The 22,480-nt window shown below is 37.1% G+C and overlaps 1 protein-coding gene across 3 annotated transcripts in view; it reads left to right on the top strand.

The window, feature by feature from the left end:
- The window catches only part of ZFPM2 (zinc finger protein, FOG family member 2), a 482,004-nt gene that overhangs the window by 423,479 nt on the left and 36,045 nt on the right, over window positions 1-22,480 (top strand). The window lies entirely within an intron of this gene.

The raw sequence follows: 22,480 nt of genomic DNA, 5'->3' as shown, positions 1-22,480 counted from the left end.
TACTTTGTAGAGTGGTCACAGGGTAGAGATAATAATAAATTAGGTCAATGTACACAATAAATGTTTATTGACTTGAATTATCTTAAACACTCCAGATTCTTCAAATAAAGGCAGCATCCAGAACATCTTGTTAGTAAATGTGTATAGACAGACACCATCTCACACATGTGCTTAGTGAAACAAAAAACAACTACAAAAACAGGTAATGTAACTGTACTTAATAATTAAGGTATTTTTGGAAGAAAATGGGTAATTAACTCAAACAAGTTAGCAATGTTTTCTTTAACTTACATATATTAAATTTTATAGTAAAACATGGTTATCAAGCCATGACTTCAGAGAGCTGTACTTTCAGGGTTGGTTACGTTTTAAGACCCAGGATTTGTCATTTGTTAGGAATATTTTACCTTGCTTAGCTTCTGAGCCCTAAGAATAACTTTTGGGAGTTTCTGTTGTGGTGAAGTGGACGCAAGTCTGACTGGGAACCATGAGGTTGCCGGTTCGATCCCTAAGAATAACTTTTGGGAGTTTCTGTTGTGGTAAAGTGGAGGCAAGTCCGACTGGGAACCATGAGGTTGCCAGTTCAATCCCTGGCCTCCCTCAGTGAGTGGGTTGAGGGTCTGGCGTTGCCATGAGCTGTGGTGTGGGTCACAGACACAGCTCGGATCTGGCGTTGTGATGGCATAGGCCAGCGGCAACAGCTTGGATTGGACCCCTCGCTTGGGAACCTCCGTGTGCCATGGGTGTGGCCCTAAAGAGAAACAAAAAGGCCAAAAAAAAAAAAGAATAACTTTTGACTTTTAACATTGTACAATTATCAGTTTTTTTAGTTCATCCCAGTTGTGATTTTAATGTTCACTTATGTACAAGACAGTGACATTTCCATCTGCTGAATTGTGTAAATGCCCAAACAAATAGAAGTGCCTATTTTAAAAAGAAACCTTTGAAGTGTAAGGGATGTGTACTGAAATATCTTTTCTCCCCTTTGCAGTCTCTGGGTAAATGACTGGTCAGTGGCTTTATAGAAGGTCTTTTCATCCAATTACACATCAAAGTTATGGAGCCTTCAGTGTGTCAGATAAAAACTTTTTGATCCAATTGTTGGGACTTTTACAGCTCCTTTCAAAACAAGGCTGAGTCATCCCCAATGTATTTGTATTAGGGATATTTCAGGAAAATATGTCATTGATAACTATCATTTAATTATACCTGTTTAAATTTAAGCATTTAGTTGGAATGTTAAACCTTTCCTGGTTAGTATTCCCCTGTTGTTTAAAATAACAAAGTAATAACAAATGTCCATTTGAAATGTACTCGTTTTACTGGTGTACATGTACTATCATAAATTGTTACTTTTAAGAAAGCTATAAAAATATTTGACACAATCTATAGTCACTCAGCACAGTTACTAGCGTATACAGTAACCATGGAGAGTTCTTTGTTGTTCTTGTTTCTGGTTTCTTTTGATTCAGTAGCAATAGCAAATCTGATCCCAAACCTCACTTCTTCAGCAGTAAACATTCAAAGGTAAATCAGAAACAATTGCCTATTTCCTTCATTAAAGCTGATGCAATCCTTAAGTTGACCCAGGAAACCATGCTTGTTATTGCCTTAAGGATATTCTTAACTTGCTGACATTCCTGGAATAGAACTAAAAATGTTATGAAACTAGAAGGTATGTAAACTCATGCTATGTTCAAAATATTTTGTTATTTTTCTCTGAAATACATGAATGCTTGAATGAACTCAAAGGGTCTGTGACACAGAAAAAAAACCCCTCTAAATAGCAATTAAGGCATTTTTTTCTTTTTTCAGCATATAAAGACAAGGAAATGTAATGGTTTTAATAATTAAGGATGCAGACTAATGCACACATTTTGCAGCACTAATAAAAACTTCTTGTTATCATCTCTATTTTTAAGAATGAAGAAGGCATTTCCTTAATGCACTTCACTGCTTCCCTTGCCAGCTCTGTTCAGGCTCAGAATTTGATAACATTTCCAAATTGTAAAAATAAAAAATAGCATTAAAAATTGATTTAAGACCAACTTTCCAAATCAGTTAACCTTAAGGTTAAGTGGCACTGCACTTGACCTAAGAGAGAGTTTGGTTCCCTTTTATAAGACCTGAGTGTAAAGAATAAAGACAGCATTTTTCTTCTTCTCTTTTTTAAAGAAGCCACATGTAATGTTCTCTGAGTTAAGTTTTACCATTCATAATGAATGCAGTCTCGCCATTCAAATGCGACCATAAGTACACAGAAGATAAGAATTTAATTAAATGTAGATTAAAACCAAACAGGAAAACACACTAGCTGATAATTTTATCCCATCCTCTGGCCATATTTTTTATACTTCCTTCTTGTTCTTCTTTGGGCTATAGCTTATCAACATGCCGATAGTACCATAACTCATTACATCTGATGGTGCAGCGGAAATGTGCGGGCTCTGTGCTTGGATTTCCGAGGCACTTAAAATGCAAAGCATGTAAATGTCTCTGTTAAATATACTAGTGTGGTAACAGTGGTGAAAAGGAAGTGATTCTGAAGGAAAAAAAAAAAAAATCCCTAAACCTCTCACAAGATGCATTAGTACTGCATAGTAGCAAATGGAATTTTCAAAGTGGAACCAATTCGTGTTTTCACACATATATGGTAGGCTTAATATTTGGAAGTTGAGCTCCTTTTGCAGTTGGCAAGTTTGAGTGCCAATCACCTTGCTTGGTGTACTTCAGTGTATGTAGGGTTTGGTACATATACATTTATATTTCTGAAGAAGGATTTTTTTTTTTCCATTGTCGACCATAATATAGTAAGCCACTATCTTTGTTCTTGAATGTTGCTCTCATTTATCTTATATAAGACCTCTCTAAATTACCTCCTATTATTTCATCTGAATCTTTCGGAATCATTAACATAGCAGCCACAAAATCTTGGAAGGGATAGAAGGCTTCAGTTAATTAAGATAATTCATGCATATTTATGCTTAATCAGTTTAGTTTTTCTAAGAGTTATTTCTAATCATGGTAGAAATAGGCAATGAACGGTTTCTTTTTAAATCTTGATCATTTTAGAGGAAGACTCTAGACCAATTACAATAATTTTAAAATCCAAAAAGGGATACATATTGGATTGGTTAATTAAATATTTGGCCAAGATTTAGAATACGAATGCATTCTTCCTTGTTCAATCTTGATTTATTAAGCACTGGTAAAGCATCTCTGAATCATTTCTATATTTTCATTCTCTGTATCTAAAACTAAGACCCCTAAAAAGTGTAACACACTTTTTTTTAAGTAGACATAAAGTGCTGTGGGTAATCTGTCTTTCGAAAGTTAAATATTGGTTACTTTTTTTGGCAATAGATTATTTGACTCACACTAATGAATAGGATTTTTCAAATAAAAACTCTCTGAAAAAACAATTTAGATTTTTTTCTTCTTTAATGGAATCTTAAAGTTCTTGACGGTTTGAAGTACTTAACTGTAGCGCCATTTTCCCCACATTAATTGTTACATGGCCACTCTGCACTCAAACTGATATAAGATGATGCGTTGACATAGCTGCCGATTTTGCCTTTAGGAATAAATCAAAAGGATTAACTCAATTTTCAAAGATACCAAAAATTTCGCCATCTAGGGAAACAATGTTTAATAGAGTGAATCTATATTTTCGTGCCATTAAATCTCTTGAGAAAAATGAGAGTCACAGTATGGATGTGAATGAAAGTGTGGAACCTAGCTGGACAGAGTGGCTTTACCCAGACTACTAGACACATTGCTGAGGCATCAGTAGTGTTCTCTATTATAGCCTTTGGTTCCCTTGGTATAAGCTCATCAGCTCATTTTGCTATTGATACTGAGAAGGAGCACACTAAAACTAGGGAAGGTAAACCTGAAATGCAAGATGGAGGAACCTATTTGAGGATTTTGAAAGAATACCTTAAAAGCGTTTTCGTCTGCTAAAAAAATTTAAATATAAAAATATAAAAGGAAAACTGACCAATTACGCTGCCTCCATCTGTATAATATATAGGAAGTAAAATTACTAGTCTCTAAGGCACCCAAAAAAGTAAGAGGAGAGAAAAACAAACAAAAAGTCCCCCTGGCATGCCATGAGAGCAGAGAAAATAATTTTAAACATTAAGTCTAATAACTTCTCCCCTCTTATCAAACAGATATTTAAAGGCAAAAGGAGAAAAATGTTTCTATGAAAGTTGCCTAACTTCCCCCACGGGTTCCAGTCTGTCTTAGGCTCTTTTCCTTTGAGAAGTTCTAAGCCCTACATACCTTGAAGAACCTTCTTGTGGGATATCCTGGCTGTGATTACAATTTTTTTCTCTCTAGGACCACAACCTCTTCTAAGATAGTCCTCTATTTGTGCCAAATAGCTGCTAGATCATAACAAGCAAATGTTATCTTTTAGGATGAAAGAGAATGAAAGAGAAGGAGGGAGAGAAAGAGGAGACATAGGTGAATGGGAGAGAGGAGAGAAAAAGGAAGGTAGAGGAAAGAAAGGGTGGGGAAGGGGAAAGGAGGGAAAGAGAAGAGGGAGGAAGGAAAAAAATTTGTCTAACCTGAAAAATGCTCTTCTGTTATCTCTAGTGTTTTATCACACTGGAAATGATGCTAGGTTCGAAAGAATTGAGAATTTGAGCTTAATGAACAGTTGAGGGAGGAAAATATGGAGGGAAAGCTATGTAATATTTCTCCTGGGCCACATTAGTCAATGTGTAAAAAACAAGAACGAGAAATGTGTATCTTTTAATGTTTTGTCAAGGGCAAAACAGAGAAAAGGAGACTGATGCTTATTGAATACCTACTATGTGATGAGACTTGAGATGTTATTTTATTGATACTTTTCGAAAAATGCCAGTAAACCGAATTATCTGCATCTTAAAGATGCAGATACTGAGTCTCAGGGAAGGGGTTGTGAGTAACTTACCTCCCATCAAAGAGTGAATAGATTCCAGAAAGTTGGCAAGCAGAGATCTGTCCCCGCAGCAACCTGTACTTGTTTCTGCAACAAACTCTGCTGCCTCCAAGGCTGTGGTTTTAGTTCGTTGTATGTATATTTTATCTGAAATTGCCTTGTTAAATTAATTATTTGAAAACTACATTACAGTTTTATAAATAGTATGTACAACTGTGATTTTTGAATCAATATTATTTGAGGAGAATGAAATTAGATTAGTATAATAAAATCAGAGGATTATAGGACCAATGCATATTTCTACGTTACGTGTTAGGAGTCATTTCTGTCACAATTTTATTGGGGTGTTGGAGAGATGAGAGGTTTTACTCCGTATACCCTGTGTATCTATTTTGACAGAGTGTCTTCAGTCACGACACTCTGGGCTGTTCCCTTAAGGCTGAAATGAGCCAGAGTAATGTTCATAGTTTGCTTGTTTTAGAGGAGTGACATTGGCAGACCTCAACCAATTTTGCCACAAGCAAAATTGGTGAAATGTATCTTAAAAGCAACTAAGACGTTTTACATGTAAATGTAAGAAATTTATTTGGGGGAAATACGCAACAAGATTTTCATATAAAAAAAAAGGAACAAAGCTACTAAAGTAGAGCTTCGACTACCCTTTGTCTGAGGGAGACTGTGTTCTCATCAAGCTCTGTAATAACCGAATTATCAGTTCAGCATGGAGATTTTTAAGAATACAGGGTAGATTCTTCCACACAGGTTTGGTAATTTCTTCAAGGTATTCTCTATGTTAATCAGGTGCAAATAGTCAGGAAAAGTGAACAGGGAAAAATATTTCCCTACCAATAATCATATGGTACAGAATTAAACATCTTTATTAACATTCCAAAGTACAAACCTGATTTATTTCCACTTTTTCAAACTGTGGTGTGTTTGCCCAGGAAAACCAAAATGGATTGCAAGAGTCTGCGGGGATAGGAAAAATTGCATGCCTCAAATAATTAAAGAAAAATAATTATAACAGAGACGAGAAGTTGAAATATTATTGAAATATTTCTGCTAATGGGTAAAGTCACCTCCATTGGCAGTGGCAAAATTGGAAGTCGGATTGTAATGAATGCATGCTACAGTGTTAAACAATAACACATTCTTCCCGGGAAAACTAATATGACAGGTGTAGCCATTGATGCTTCAAGCATATACTCTGACCTCAAGACTCACAATCTGCTACAGTCTGTAGAGCACATACTGTGGAGTCAGAATGATGCTGAGGGAAAGAGGGACTAGAAAATGTCGATAGGAACTTCATCCTATTTACTGCAAAATATGTATTTCAATGTCTTACGGAGATAACATTTTAAAAATAAAATGGAAATAAACATCTCCCTGGCTGCTTACTTCTCTTCCTCATTTTCATAAGCACAAAAGGAGGTTTATGAGCAATGGAAGCTATATTTATATAGCTTTTTAAATGAATGATGCTGTGGTATTTGACCTTAGGTAGATAGTTTAAAAAAAAAAAATCTTCAGCCGAGTGTCTCTTAGTTATATTTGAAACTGGATTCTTGCAGCATTTTTTATTCAAATGGTTTGCCTTAATGATCAGTGCTTATAGATTTCAGAATTATGCAAAAGATGAAAATAAAACTAGCATTAGTCGAATTCATATTTCTGCGATTCATTCGTTATTGCATTTTGTACTTCTCTGCAGATCATTACTTTGTGCTTGGTTTTTCTCCTCTTTCCAATTTTGTCTAATTCTCGGGCACAATTTCTACATTATAACCCACTGAAGATTTTATTTTTTTTCATTTCAGTAACCATTATTTGAATCATAAAAAAATGCATTACTGTATTCATAATGTACTGCTCATGTGACAGTTTTTGAACTTTAATATTCTTTTCTGTAATGTGCCGGCTTAGCAGCCTATAAAAGAGACATATTGTTTGTAATGTTTTTTACCCACAACAAATGGTGTGATTCTGGGGTTTATGAAATGGCAGCAGTTTTCTAAATTTGTGATTCTTCTGTGTTCCATCGTCAAGAACAGTTGTACATCTGCTCAGCACAGACTTTCCGAGACTATGAACTTTAATTGAGGAAAAATAATGAGGGTTCAGGGACTACTGATATGGAGTTGGTTGCAAAGCAGGTGCCCTGCTGCCAGATCAATGGTTTATTTACTCCTTTGTCATAAACAGGAAACAGTTGTTTGTGGTGACTACACGCATATTTTAAAGCCTACATACATATTTTCTCCTTCCTTGTCAACGTAGAACATTTTACATAGTGCTCAGTTTATGATTTAACATAACGGTATAGAATAAGCAAACAACACTTGTTCTGTTTTAATAATTAATCACCTTGTTTGAAAAAGAACTTTAGGAGTGATTTTAAGAACATGCAACATCGTATGTGCTTCCAGCCCTTACCTCTCAACTCATGTGGCTGCAGTCGTAAACTCTCTATATAATTGTCTAAATATTTTTCTGCCTCTCTTTATAGACATTTGAAAGTAGAAAATCTTTTTTTTTCCCTAAATACATAGGGAAATCTAAAATACAAATTGTAGATAGTTTTAGAATTTCATTAGGACACCTTAACAGTTTGCATAGGCTTTTCAAACCACTGGAGTAGAATTTTCTCATGATATAATTGGGAGGTTGACAGGGGCAGGGGAGCAGAGCTCAGAATCCTTTTCTGAGTGCATAAAACAAGCGCATCAGGCTTTCTGTAGGCATCTGGTTTCTGTTTGTTGGAACTATCTCTGACACACCTGAGCAGGACCAACCTAAGAGGCGAGGGTCACCGAAAGAGGGCGTGCTCCTCTCTCTGCTCTCCTCATTAGCAAACCAAACGAAGGGCTGTAGGATGCTGGGAATTAGCTGCAATTTCCACCATGACAAGTGACTTTTTGTGTTACATAATGATATGCTGGGAATTTAAATCCTATGTTCTAGAGATCAGTGGTTTAAATTCTAATGATGGGTTTTGTGGCATTGAAGTCTGACTTTTAACACTGCAAGGTTGGGGAACCATAGAAACCACATGATAAACTTTATACACAGAGCCCACCCATGGACAGCTCTTCTGAACCCTCAGACAGTTCACACAAGCCTCATCTCTCCACCAGAAATGTTGTTATAATTGAAACTATTCTTAGAAATAGTCTTCATTTTTACTAGACATCTGTCCTCATGTGTTTTGAAATTGAGATTACTATTGGGAGTCTGAATTACGTTGGAAAGAACTGCCACCAGAGAAAACCAAATTTACGTTAAAGAAAAATATACTTGAATTTCTAAAATGCCAATGATTGAGGATACATCCATTAAATAATCAGTAACTTTAAAGTACATTTAACCAGAGGGTGATGTTTGACAATCTGGCTTAAAGTTTGATAACATTTCATTTAAAAAAGTATGTATTTTTCTCGTTTGTCAACAATATAGTCATTGCTACCAGACATAATAATGTAACAATGCATCTTTCCTAGCACAATGTGGGGATAAAATATCCTTAAATGTGGAAATAAAAATAGTACTTTAGTTCCTATTTATACCAAATAATTGCTCATAGTTACATTGTCATTCTTTAAGTGAAAACTGGATTTTATACTGATGTTTCAGCAAATATTTATACTCAGCATGGGTCTTGTAGCATTATTAGCATTTCTAGTATACTATTACATATTTTAATAATATGTATATTTATATTTTTATTTCATGCTAAGTATTACATGCAAATATTCACTGCCTAATAGTGTCCTCTGTTACTAATTATAATAATAAATGTCGTGTCATAATCAAGTTGAATTTCCCATCATTAACTATAGGCTTAAGTACAAATGAAATCCATGTTTTTTTTTTCTGTGAAATGGATGGGGGTTTTTAGTTTAGAGTCAACAAAATTTCCTTTGAGTCCAAAAGCTAGAATGGGAATCAGGGCAGATTACAATTATGAACGACAAGAGATGTAGTTGTTTCATTTCTATCAAGGAAATAGCTTAAATTAAAAGATAAATTGAAATTATATAAGTTAGATGCAAGTACTCGACTATAAATTTATATTCAACTGGCTTTATAAAGAATTACTTAGGTACATTGTCTTGAAAATACCTAGCATCAGAAGTAGAACTGTGTGTTCATAAATGTATGTCTAATTCTAGACAGCAGGGAGTAGTATGTTCAGGCTTTGAACATACCACACAAGAATGAAAAGTTTGAGATGAAGTAACATCAGTGAAAATCCTCTTAATAAAAGACTTCGGGAGCCAAGTCTTTGTCTAGGACCCCTGATCTCTAGAGATGAATATTACACTTGAATTTCTTGTTCTATGACTTGCTGTTCTCAATTGAATCTGATTTCTCAAAAAGGGTGTAAGAAATCTGAATTATAATAGAAAAGAGGTAGTGACTAATTTTTTTCTATCGATAGAGGTAAAGCATGTGATCCCCCCCGCTCCCTGTTTAACACAGATGTATCTGAGGGATAACAGAGAACAAAATAAGGACATGATTTGTAAGCCCAAACATGACTGTTGCAAAATTGGCCCTGGCTATAGAAGATTTAAGCAGCTATTGTTAGGAGGAATTTTGTAGTGGGCGAACAAGTCTGCCATCGATACAGACCTTCAGTAGGTCTGCTTTCCCGCATTTTGTGATGGTCAGGGTAAATTTACTCTGTGTGTGTGTGTGTGTGTGTGTGTGTGTGGTGTTATAATTGTAACAGCAGTCTCAGTAGAGACAGGGAAGGCTAACTGTTTTCAGGAAGACATTTAGTTGAATGAAAATGTGGCAAAATACTGAAACCATTATTGTCTTGAAATGAAAACTTGATTTTCTAGGAAATAAAAATCATATAAGAAAAGCATTTCAGAGACTTCATAATGATTTTATTGACATAGTAAAAAATTATTTTCCAACTGAAGTTTTAAGCCTACAATAAAACCTTTATGCCAAAAATTACCCTTATGCAAGGAGATTAAAGCATGCTGCAAGCCTTTCACAAATGCTATTTTCAGAATACCTTCTGATGATTACCGGTCTCTTTTTTTTTTTTCTGTAAAGTTCTATAGAGAGTATAGTTTAATTAGCTTCCACTTGATACTCCTTTATACACACTGCCCAACTCTGACCCAATGTCTGATCATATAGAATACATTACAAAAGAACTGGTCATCTGAGTGCTTTAATATAGCTTTGCGTTAATGTCAGGCATCATTTAGACAAGGTATTAAAAGTGTTATTTTAATGACTGAAATGTGTTGGGTAGAAGAGGCTTAATCTTTATAGGAAGAACAATTTCAATTAGCTCTAAAATATTAATTTGTTGGTACAACTATATACTCTAATGTTATTTGGCACTAACGTCTTATGAATAATACATTGCTAGAAGCCACTTGTCTTACGATGTAACTAATACTGCTAATTTTATAACTGCCATGAATCAGTTAAAATAAAAAATAATTTTTTAAAACTTGATCATTTTTAATATTGAAAGATTTTTCTGTTCTCTCCAAAGTAATTTGTAAGGCTATAAATAAAATATGCAGTCTCTGGCTAGTAAGATATTGAATAAGTTTAGCATGATATGGCTATTTGTCTTAAAATTTTAAGGGCATTTTTATTTATTTGTTTACATGGTAAGTGTAAGATATTCTCCCTGGAAACAGTTTGTGTCACTGTGGAAAGTGTGAACATATGAGAACAAAAGTAACTGCATACCTTAATCCTATTGTGTTTCTGGCAACTAAAAAATGCTGTTGCTCTGGCTTTTACTTTCCTTGAATATCTCCCTGTAGCCTTATCTTTCCATTGTGCTGGCTGCTTATTGCAGCATCTTGGCATTGGTTTTCATGGCTGTGCTTGTGGCCCAACCTTAAGGTGAGTGAGAGTCACATGGGGAAAAAAACCCTGTAGTCCTTTGAAAAATATGCTGCTTTTCCTTGGAGCTAACCAAAAATCTGCAGTCGCTTCATAGACTTTACAGGGGCTGCCTACACTTGGGGTAACCCAGGGGGCTCAGAAACGCTTGAATGCTGTATGCCAGGGTTGAACACTTGTCTTCTGGCTTGGGTGGCTTTAAAGCTCCTATTACACAACACCGAAGCAGCTGGATGGAAAGTGAAAAAGTCTGTTGGTCAGTCTAAGGTTTCATGCATCCTGACCAATGCCTGCAAACAGACGCATAAAGTAGGAATAATGATTTTCATATCGCTCGGCCTAAGGCATGCATCATCTTCCATACTTCTCCTCGTGACTCTCCTTGTCATCAGCAGCACTGGCCACGTTGAACCTGATCAATTCTCAACAGTATAAAAGCTGGGTTTATTTTAATATAACTTTTGCTTCCCGTAAGAGGGGGGAGAAGGCTGTGGTTTATAGCAAAGAAGAGCCACACACACACAGTTTTTCAGCTAGGTAAAGGAGGCTTTTGTAGTAGATTTCATGCAGCAGTTGGCATTGGCAGTATTGCAAAAAGAGATGTATTCTGTTGTGCTCTGTTTGATCAAGTGCTAAACCCGTGTGATCAATAGAGAGACAGATGTCGGGTGCAGATGGCGATGCCGTGATACCTGGGGCAGCGCGGGCCTGCCAGAATGACAGAATGGGAACAAGGAAGAGCAGCAATGCAACAGAATGTGACAAATGAAATTAGGGTTTATACTAGTCGATAATTTACAGCTAATACAAAGTGACAGAATTTTTCAGTACCCAGTATATTTTACTTCCAGTAATGCTATAGCCAATAAAGGCATATTTCATGCAACATAATAAAATGAAAGCTGTGGGGAAATATAGTTCAACCATTTTTTATTATGTTACAACTTTTAAAATTGATCCCTGAGAGAATACTAATAGCATGCAAGTCTTGTTAGAGTGATGTCTAAAGGCATTTTATCGCCAAATTTATAGCGGCCCCATCAACTTGCTCTCATTGCATATTAGACTCATCAGTTGAAGATAGATAACTCAGTAGTGACCAAAAGGCATATGCTTTGCTTTAAAAGATATGTTATGAGAGACTCTTTCAGGCTGTTTATAAAATTATAAAGACAATTATCAATTTCAACTTATTAAATAAATATTTTCTTTTCCTATATTAATGGGAATGTTTAGGCAGTCACCTGTGTAATTAAAAATGAAAATCTAAGCACATATTAAAAATTTTCCTTCACACCCAGACCAAAAGCCATAGTTAATAGATAGGAATATATTTTATGACTCCATCATTCAAAATACATTGATAAATACCCTGAAATGACAACTTTTGCTGTAATGGTTAGTGCATCTATGGATGGCCTATTGTGATTTAGCCAAATTCCCCATATGCTTGAACACACACATGCACCATTCTGTAGTGACTTGCTACGGTGTGGGGACAGGGTATATGGTGGATGAACAGAGCCACCTGGAGTGAAACTATGTGGTGGCCTCTTTTCCTTGTACTCCTTTGTTTCTCCTCCTCTTTCTGAGCCTCTGGTGCCACGTCGCCAAAAAATAACTTCGTAAAACTGCTTGCCAACCTGGAAGCTCTCTCCCCACTCATTTCTCCCATTATTCAAGTATTCACTGAACAATGTAATCCTGGTACCCTTTCCCCAGGCTTTTGTAATCATATCCAAATGAAACTCTCAAGTTGGAATGCCCGCAGTTCAGGGAGTGCCTGATGGTGGGCATCTTGGAGAGTACGGGAATTTCCTAATACCTACACAGGCACAGTCATGGACAGCAAGACCCATGGCCACCTGTGACACTGACAAATGCCTATTAATAATATTAATAGGAGATAATCTATGCTTTTTTTTTTTTTTGGTCTTTTTGCCTTTTCTAGGGCCACTCCTGTGGCATATGGAGGTTCCCAGGCTAGGGGTCTAATTGGAATTGTAGCCATCAGCCTACGCCAGAGCCACAGCAACACGGGATCCGAGCCGCGTCTGCGACCTACACCACAGCTCACAGCAACACCGGATCCTTAACCCACTGAGCAAGGCCAGGGATCGAACCCACAACCTCATGGTTCCTAGTCAGATTTGTTAACCACTGCGCCATGACAGGAACTCCAGATAATCTATGCTTTTAACAAACTGTCTTAAGTGGCTGCTTTGTGAATATCCAAAAAGACCCAAGACATATTCTTTAGTTGCAGTAATCATCAGCATATTGCACTGGCTCAGGTGAGAACATTTACAAATGAGGGCATCAGTGAAGAGGAAAAATTCGTGACACCCGCTGTATTTCTGAAAACTTGGAGAGTTTTATCTATCCAAGATAACACTTGCCAGCTGAAAATCATGTGCATGCATGCACACACACACACAATTTATTTACTCCATGTACAATAATAGTTATTTTTATATAATGGCTAATCTAAACTATATTTGCTATCCACAGATGTGTCATAATTCAAGCCCATCTTAAAGTAGATGAACCCATGGCTCTAAAATGAACATTTCTTGGAGTTCCTTTGGGGCACAGTGGGTTAAAGATCTGATGTTGTCACTGCAGCAGCTCGGGTTGCTGCTATGGCGCAGGTTGGATCCCTAGCCCAGGAACTTCCACATGCTACAGGCATGGCGAAAAAAAAAATGAACATTTGTAATTACTTTAAGTAATATAGCAATAATATTCTAGATATTCCAACAGACATTTTGCTTCTGGGGTTGCTATTTCTATTGTTTATTTTAACAACAAAAAAATATATTGTTCTTTTTTTTTAGGAGCCTCACTGTGAAATCTTAGTAACATTGATTAAAACCCTAACTAGATCTTTAATAAAGGAGACTAGTTTCAATGTGCATTCCTTAGTTATTCTAATCTACCAGTTATGAGAGCTGTTATAGAAAGCATTCTTAACTCTGAAGGCTTATACGGAAATTACACCTCAGGTAGTTGCTCTGTTAAGATATGAATGTATCATTCATTTTGAAAAGCATCCACAGCTGGTCCAGAGTCATTATGGAAAACTCATACTTGACAGCAGAGATCTTCCTGGTCCATGTTAACAGTCATCTCTTTATTTGGATCATGACGTTCCCTTCCGAAGATATTTTTAATATGCCATTTGATAGAAGCTAGTTGGAGATTAGCAAGGTTATAAGGCATTTAACTAGATTCTCTCCTTTTTGTAGCTCCATTTCACATAGAGTAATGAGTTAGCTGAGGCTCCTGGAAAGCCTTTTTCTTCATTGGCAAGCTCTGAAAATTCACCTGGAGTTGTCTCGTGGTATCAGTATTAATTGTCATGGCATCATCCCTTTCCTCCATTTGTCAATTTTGGTCTCCGAATTAGTTGGAAGCAACCAAAGTACCAATCTTTTAATTTTAAAGATGAAGAAAGTGTGACCCGGCACAATTAGGTGCATTGTCCACCGTCATAGTTGCTATATAAGACTCCAGTTCTCTTTACTTTGTCATCATGGCCAAAGGTAAACTGAGCACTAGCCAGCCTGTGTTCCTTTGCTAGGGCAAAACTCCTCTCCACAATATCCGCCTCATACATTCTCCATGAGAACTCAAATCCCACCTCTTTTCCTAAGGCCTCCTCAACTACTGTAGGCGTGATGATTTTCTACCCCTCTATAACGAATGAGGTTCCTATAACAAATGATGTTTTGTATGATTAATCTTGACGTAAGAATTACGTAATGATTGCCTCTGAGGGGGGCACTTTCTAAGACCCACAGTGGATGTGTGAAACTATAGGTAGTACTGAACTCCATTTACAGTATTTTTTTGTATATGTACATATCTATGATAAAGTTCAATTTATAAATTAGGCACAGTAAGAGAATATCCAAATTGCCAACATTGCTACTCTTGCACTTTAGGGCCATTATTATTATTATTATTATTATTATTATTTGTCTTTTTGCCATTTCTTGGGCCACTCCCATGGCACGTGGAAGTTCCCAGGCTAGGGGTCTAATCGGAGCTGTAGCTGCCAGCCTACACCACAGCCACAGCAATGCAGGATCCGAGCCGCATCTGCAACTTACACCACAGCTCACGGCAACGCCAGATCCTTAACCCACTGAGCAAGGCCAGGGATCAAACCCACAACCTCATGGTTCCTACTCAGATTTGTTAACCACTGCGCCACTATGGGAACTCTTTTAGGGCCATTATTAAGTAAGAATTACCTGAACACAAGCACTGTGACACCGCAATAGTCAATCTGATAACCAAGACAGCTACTAAGTGACTAACAGGCAAGTCAGGCATACAGCGGGGATATGCTCGGCAAAGGGATGGTTCACGTCCAGGGCAGGAGGGAGCAGGACGACGTGAGATTTCATCACACCACTTAAAAAAAAGGTGCACACTGTAAAACTTATGAAGTATTTATTTTGGGAGTTTCCCCTTCAGTATTTTCAGACCACGGTTGTCCACAAATAACTGAAACCATGCAAAGCAAAACTGTAGATAAGGGGGAACGCTGCTGTATTCACTACCCAACCTGATAATAAGTTTTTAGAGTCAACAAACTTAACTTTATTTATGAATATCTTGAACTGTAGTCAGAGTCCATATGGTAAAATGATGGATGTGTTTACGCATCAATGAATTCAACCATGAATTCTTTTCATTCATCATATGACCCTCTCTGCTTTCTCACCTCACTATTGGTGGAGGCAAGGAGTATGCCTTCTTAGTGTTCCTGACCAATGGCACAGATAATGACACCCCTTCTTTTTCACATGTCTTTATTATTTGCCCACACATTCTGGACATTCTGATAGACTTGAAGGATATGATAATGAACAAAACAGATAGGATTTATTTTCTGCAGCTCTAGAGGCTGAGACGCTGGTTGGCTGAGTGAGGAAAAGGACAGTGTATATATACCAAGGCAAGGATATATACTTTTTATTTTATGGTATCCAACTTGACTTTTATTTTTTTTTAAACAAGCAGCTGGGACTTCTTTAGGGGCAAAGATTATAAGATGTATTTGAAAAAGCCACAAACTCACTTCTGCAAGGTCTTAGCACCTTTCAGGTCATATTTCCAAATAGGCAGTAGACTCCAATTAAAAACAAAAGCAGGGAATTCCCTTCATGGCTCAGCAGTTAACGAACAAGGACCTGGCATTGCTGTGAGCTGTGGTGTAGGTTGTGGACATGGCTCAGATACTGTATTACTGTGGCTGTGGCATAGGCCGGCAGCTGTAGCTCAGATCCAACCCCTAGCCTGGGAACGTCCATGTGCCTCGAGTATGGGCCTAAAATAGCAAGAAAAGAAAAGAAAAAAAAAAGGCTTTGGGACATATTATTCACGCCTGAGGCATATAGGTTTCTTGAGCCCCTTCTCTGGGTGAAGCATTTTACACATGCTCTGCAATCCTCAGATCAACTCTAGGAAGTAAGAGCTATGACTCCATTTCACAGAAAAATGTATTGAGGCTCAGAGAGAATAAACAATTACCCAAAGTAACATAGCTTAAAAAAATGACCAAATTATGACAGAACACGCAAGATGAGTTTGTCACCTTGACAGCCTTTTAAATTGTGCTAACCTGTGTCATATTATCTCTATTTCTCCTGCCTCTATGTCACTGGTCTTTTAAAGAAGATGTGTCTTTCAGGGCATCATGAACATTTCTTAGATAAGTATTCATTAGCATCTCAGTATATAGATCTAGTGGGATCTAAGGTCTAAGAGTGCCTGCCTTTCAGGGGACAGGAGAGGAGAAACCCGTTTCCCCTTGGGGTTTGTGAAGACAGGCTGAGCGCTTGGAGGGGACAGTCCCTGTAATCTTTTACCCTCTGGGCACCACATTGCCTTGACCGTAGTGTGTGTTCCATGAATGGAAGTTGAGTAAGTGGCTGAATAAATGAATGATGAAAATTATTGCTCACACAGTTGGCTCACAGTCTCCCTCCCACCGTGCATTCCTCCAGCACATCCTGCACATCCAGTGGTAGTTTGACATCTGCATCTGGGCTCTGGGTTACATCACCTGATTTCTGATGCCTTCCTGAGGGTGGAGCATGGATAGACATAGACATGCCCCTCAAGATGGCAGGGTCAGAGCTTTGCTTGGCCTTCTGCCAGCTATCATTTTGCCTAAACAAGGAAGACTGGCCTCAGCCTTTCATTGTTTGTCCATAACCTTTGTACTACCCCCTGTGCTGGAAATTGAGATTTGTTTCTGCCAACGCTGTTGCCCAAGCATATATGGCATCCCCTTAGCAAGTGTCCTAACAGGATGTCTGGTAGAACGTATGATCCTTTGTGTCTGGCCAACATTGTTTTTCCAACTTAATTCATTTTCATGATTTCAGATGACACAATTTGGGGTTTAGAATAGGAGTATTCATCTAATTGTGGTCTTGTTCCCTATTTTCAGAACAGCAGACAAGATATATCCCTGTGATTTTTTTTCCTTGTTTTTTTTTGTTTTGTTTTATTATTTTTTGTTTAGTTTTTGTTAATGGGTGTTTCTGGAGGAAAAGAATTAGTGCTCACTTGACTGTTTATGTTTTATGCTACCTAATCTGGCCAGTTGATGCTGGCCTACATATTACAAATTCAGGAATAGAGGAAGTCAGGCTGTGCTCTGAAAGTTTTTTTGTTTTTTTTTTCATCTTTCTAAACTGCTCTTTTTATAAGCTATTGAGAGGCTAAGGAAAATTCCATGAAGCTGTAAGAATGTGGGGTGGGCATTTTCACTTCTGCCCTGTTAATGCCTATTTGGACTCAAGATGACTTGACCCACTGGTTGTATAAAAATATCTGTTTCTCTGAATTCATTTACAAGCTTTGGAGTATGACTTCCTCAAAGTGCAAGGCAATGGAAGAGAGGAAACTACAAATTTTAGCTGTATGAATAGTTTGTAAAAAGTTACAGGGAGTTGGATAAAATAACAATAATATCATATATATATATATAAATTTGATCAAATAATATCAGATATACATTTAAATTTGGTCCCCAGTAATAGAGCAGAAATTCAGTACATTTGCATAAGGGCCAAAGCAAATAAATTCAATGAAATTGACAGATATAGGAAAAGCATTTAAGAAGCCCTTGGAACAAAAATCTAAGTAGTGGGTTCTTTTACTATTGCTTCCTTCCATAAAATGTATGTATTACATAAGTTCCCACATAGCCCTTTGAAAGTCCACTTGAAAATCAATTATGCTGCCATACATGTTCTTGACATCCTTAGAGTATATGCTCTGATAATATTAAGTCCAAGATGGTGCCACGTCTCAGACTGAAATATTTAACCTTCCACACTTTGATAAAAATTTTAATACTCTGATAAGTGGTAGCACACTGAATTTTTTTTTTTTTTGTAATGGAGATTTTGGCAACACAGGGTCCACAGAATTAACACAAATCCTCCTCTCCAATAAAGAGAGCCACAAGGGTCCTGATTACAGGAGGGGGTCATAGCTCACTCCACTATCTATCCTTTCAAAGCTTCATCTTGGTGTCACCTATATCATGTTAAACTGGCATAACTCCTTGTGAGTGGGCACAGTGCCAACATAACAGATGGCTCTGAGCTGGGCATGCCAAGGGACCAGTATGTGCATCAAGTTTGACTATTAGAAGTGGAGTTTCTGTCCAGAAGTGTCATTCAGATAAATATTTTTGCACATTTATAGTTTTTATTTTTAAAATTAATGCCCCAAACTATGTCTCTCTCTCTCTCTCTCACACACACACACACACATGCAACCTCTCCCAATTGCTTTAGAATTTAAAAAATTTAATGCTTAACCAGAACTTGACTATAAACAAATCCAGACTTAATAGTATAGTGCTGATAACACATGATAGAATCTTTAACCTGAGGTCAGTGTTTCCAATCTAGCTACATTGATAAAATTTAGATCTTTATGAACAGAATATGCCATGTTCCTTTATTTATTGAACTGGATTTTTGAAAATTCCTATTCATATTTCTCTAAGTAAATTGGATTATATGTAATAAATATACATATTTAGAGAAAATAGATACTAGAGAAGAAAATTAAAATAACACATCAGTCACGATGACTTTATTTCTCCTTTTCCATGGCTTTACTTGCTCTGTCCAGCTTACAATCTGTGATCCAGAAAGCAGAACAAGACAAAAATCCCAATAATTTAGGATTCTGTGGAATTATAAATATAGGTAAATCCCAAGTGTTTTGGTGTTTTGCAGCCAATACCTATTTTTCTGGATTCCCAGCGTACAGAATATTAGCAAGTGCAAATTTATTCTGAAAATGCCGCAGACAGTAGAGGTATGAAAGCTAAACAAGGCCGATCTTCTTGGGGATAACAGTCTGAAATCAGTGATATAAATCACTCCCCAAAAGGCAGCCAGGGCCAACAACTGAGTAGCAAACGAATGTGCTTTCCGGGCCAATGCCTTCTAGACATACCTCACGCAAGTGATATTTTACAGTCTGCTCTGGTTGAAGCTTCCAGGGAAAAGTCTTTGCCCTTTCAGTGAAATAATTATGAAAAGGGAGCAGAGTACATTTTGAAGCACCTATTCCTGCCCATCCCCTGTGCTGTTGTTTTATATAAAGTGATCTTATACAACAATGACAACAACGTCTGAGCGCAGACAAGATAATCCCCATTTTCCAGATGAGGAAATTTTGTTGGAGTGAATTAAGTAAATTGCCCAAGGTCACACAGATGCTATGTATTTAGTGCCTGAATTCCTCATCCAGATTTTTCTCATTTTAAAAATGTCAGTTCTGGAGTTCCCATTGTGGCTCAGTGGGTTAAGGACCCCATGTTGCCTCTGTAAGGATGTGGGTTCCATCCCTGGCTTTGCTCAGTGGGTTAAGGACCCCATGTTGCCTCTGTAAGGATGTGGGTTCCATCCCTGGCTTTGCTCAGTGAGTTAAGGATCCAGTGTTGCCGCGAGCTGCAGCGTAGGTCACAGATGCAGCTAGGGTCTGACACTGCTGTGACTGTGGCATAGGCTGCAGCTCCAATTCAACCCCTAGCCCAGGAACTTCCATATGCCCCAAGTGCCACTGTAAAAAGGAAAAAAGAGAGAGAGAGAGAAAAGTCAGTTATTTGCTCTGTATTTTGATCCTCTTTGGTGACTTAGAAACTGGCGCCAAACCAAGAAGCAAACTTGGTGATTTATTAAGGGTTTGAAGATTGTTCTTGCCTAAAAGAAGGGAGTCACTAAGACAAAACACAGCCAACCTGCCCAACAGCCAGTGAGCACTGAAGAGAAGCTTCTATTTCATGCCGAAACCAAGCTGAACAGGAACTGAATAGTAAGCTGATTACTTCAGGGTCTAAAAATGAGAGGATGCAACTATTTGAATAGGATATTTTATTGACCAAGTTTTCATCCTCTTGTCTTCCTTTGAGTCCTTTTAAAATTAATTGGTGGGCATCCAGGACTCCCTTAATCTTCTAGAACTGTAAGTATGAGATTCAGGGAATAGATGTAAGTACAATTCATTGCTTTCTGCTACAGGAGCCAAACTTTAAAATTGAAGGGTTTTGGTGATAAAGCTAGACCACATTTACAATTATTTATTTTGGAGTTCCTGTCGTGGCTCAGTGGAAATGAATCTGACTAGCATCCATGAGGACGCAGGTTCCATCCCTGGCCTTGCTCGGTGGCTTAAGAATCCAGCGTTGCCATGAGCTGTGGTGTAGGTTGCAGATGCAGCTTGGATCTTGTTGCTGTGGCTGTGGCATAGGCCAGCAGTTGTAGCTCCGATTCAACCCCAGCCTGGGAACCTCCATATGTCGCAGGTGTGACCCTAAAAAGACAAAAAAGACCAAAAAAAATTACTAATTTTGATGAAAGTGTGGATTTTGTGAAAATATTTGAAGACTTAGGAGATAACCATATATACATATTCACTAGGAAGTAATGCAAATTGAATTGTAATAAGAATTAATTTTCAATTTCCAGTCATATGTCTACATAATCGATACTCATAAGAATGTCCAAATATGCACATTCATAATTTTCTTAGATTGACCGAAGTCATGTATACTCTAGCCATATATTATATGGTATGTTGTGTATAATTGTGTCTTTATTAATATGTGGAGAATGTTGATGATTGATGAAAAGAAATGGATCTTGCTTGGGAAGTTTAGGACACTCATTCATGTTTCCTGTGTTTTTACCAGTGGAATGTTCTTCTGATTCTGTAGCGGAAAAGAATAGATTACTTAAATAGGTTACTTAAATTTGGATGGTATACAAAATTAAGTTTATAAAATAGTTATACAACTTCTAAAAAATAAAGAATTAATTTTCGAAAACAATATGTTGCTGAACTACTCAGGATTTCTACATATAATTTTCTAATATTATAATTAGGCTAATATTCTTTTTCTATTATCCTTAACTATTAATTTTGCTTTTTTTTTTCGCAGAGCCGCACCCATGGCATATGGAAGTTCCCAGGCTAGGGGTCGAATAGGAGCTTTAACTGTTGGCCTGCACCACAGCCACAGCAACGCAGGATCCTAGCCATGTCTGAAACCTACACCACAGCTCATAGCAATGCTGGATTGTTAACCCCCCCGAGCAAGGCCAGGGATCAAACCAGCATCCTTATGGATGATAGTCAGGTTCATTAACTGCTGAGCCATGACGGGAACTTCCTTTAACTATTAATTTCATCAATAATTCATTGAATCAATATTTTTTTCAACTTACTGTTTTCTTTTAAAAACATATCTCAGTCTTCTATTGATTCAAAGAATGTTGTAATGAGATGGATTTTGCTCAAGAACGTGAAAGGGGTAACTTTTATTCTTAGACCCTAGACTCTATTATATTTCCTTTGCAAAATGAAATGTTTTTTTTTAATGATTTTTTTTTCTTTTAGTTTCATGGTACATTGCTATACATGATGCAATTTCAAGGTAATTTTATACAATTCTGTACATGACTTAAGTGATGGAATGCAATGAAATACACAGTAAGGTGTTTTAGAATCTGTCATTTCCATTTAGAATAAAACACACCAAATATTCAATAAGCATTTGAAAAGAAGTCAAATTCAGAACCCCTAATGTGCAGAGTTTGATTTACCTGTCTCCACCTTTCTCCCTTTCCTTCAGGCAAACATGGGCTCCAGCTTTCAGAATTCAGAAAGACCTTTGATTTTAAACAGTTTATACTAAATTCTGTATTTCATTTAAGAGCAAAATTCTTAACAGACTTCAGGAGCAAGTAAGTGGTCACTCTACAGCGTGTCGCTTACGTCCCTTCTCAACACAGTTGATGTAATGAGTACAGGCTTTGTTTTGTTTTATTTTAACATAAACTATCCTTTCTAGGTCACTGAATCATTGAATATGGACTTTGCTATAAAAACCGTAATAGCTGTTATTTTGGGTCTACATTTCTTAGTACTTTCATACTTAACCAGCAGGGCTTTCAAATTTACTGAAATAGCACCAAGGCTAAGTTTAATCTAGTACATAAACAGGTTGTTTAGAATCCATGTATCTTTTCATGTTTTTTTTCAGATCATTCAAGCCACTTTCGGTTTCCCCTTAATAAAGCTAATCTTCAGTTCAGCATTTAGCTGCACGAG

The sequence above is a fragment of the Phacochoerus africanus genome, chromosome 6 (assembly GCF_016906955.1).
Source record: "Phacochoerus africanus isolate WHEZ1 chromosome 6, ROS_Pafr_v1, whole genome shotgun sequence".
In the NCBI taxonomy this organism is placed as follows: Eukaryota; Metazoa; Chordata; class Mammalia; order Artiodactyla; family Suidae; genus Phacochoerus; species Phacochoerus africanus.
The sequence above is the reverse complement of the archived record's forward strand: the minus strand, read 5'-3'. Positions and strand labels throughout refer to the sequence as shown.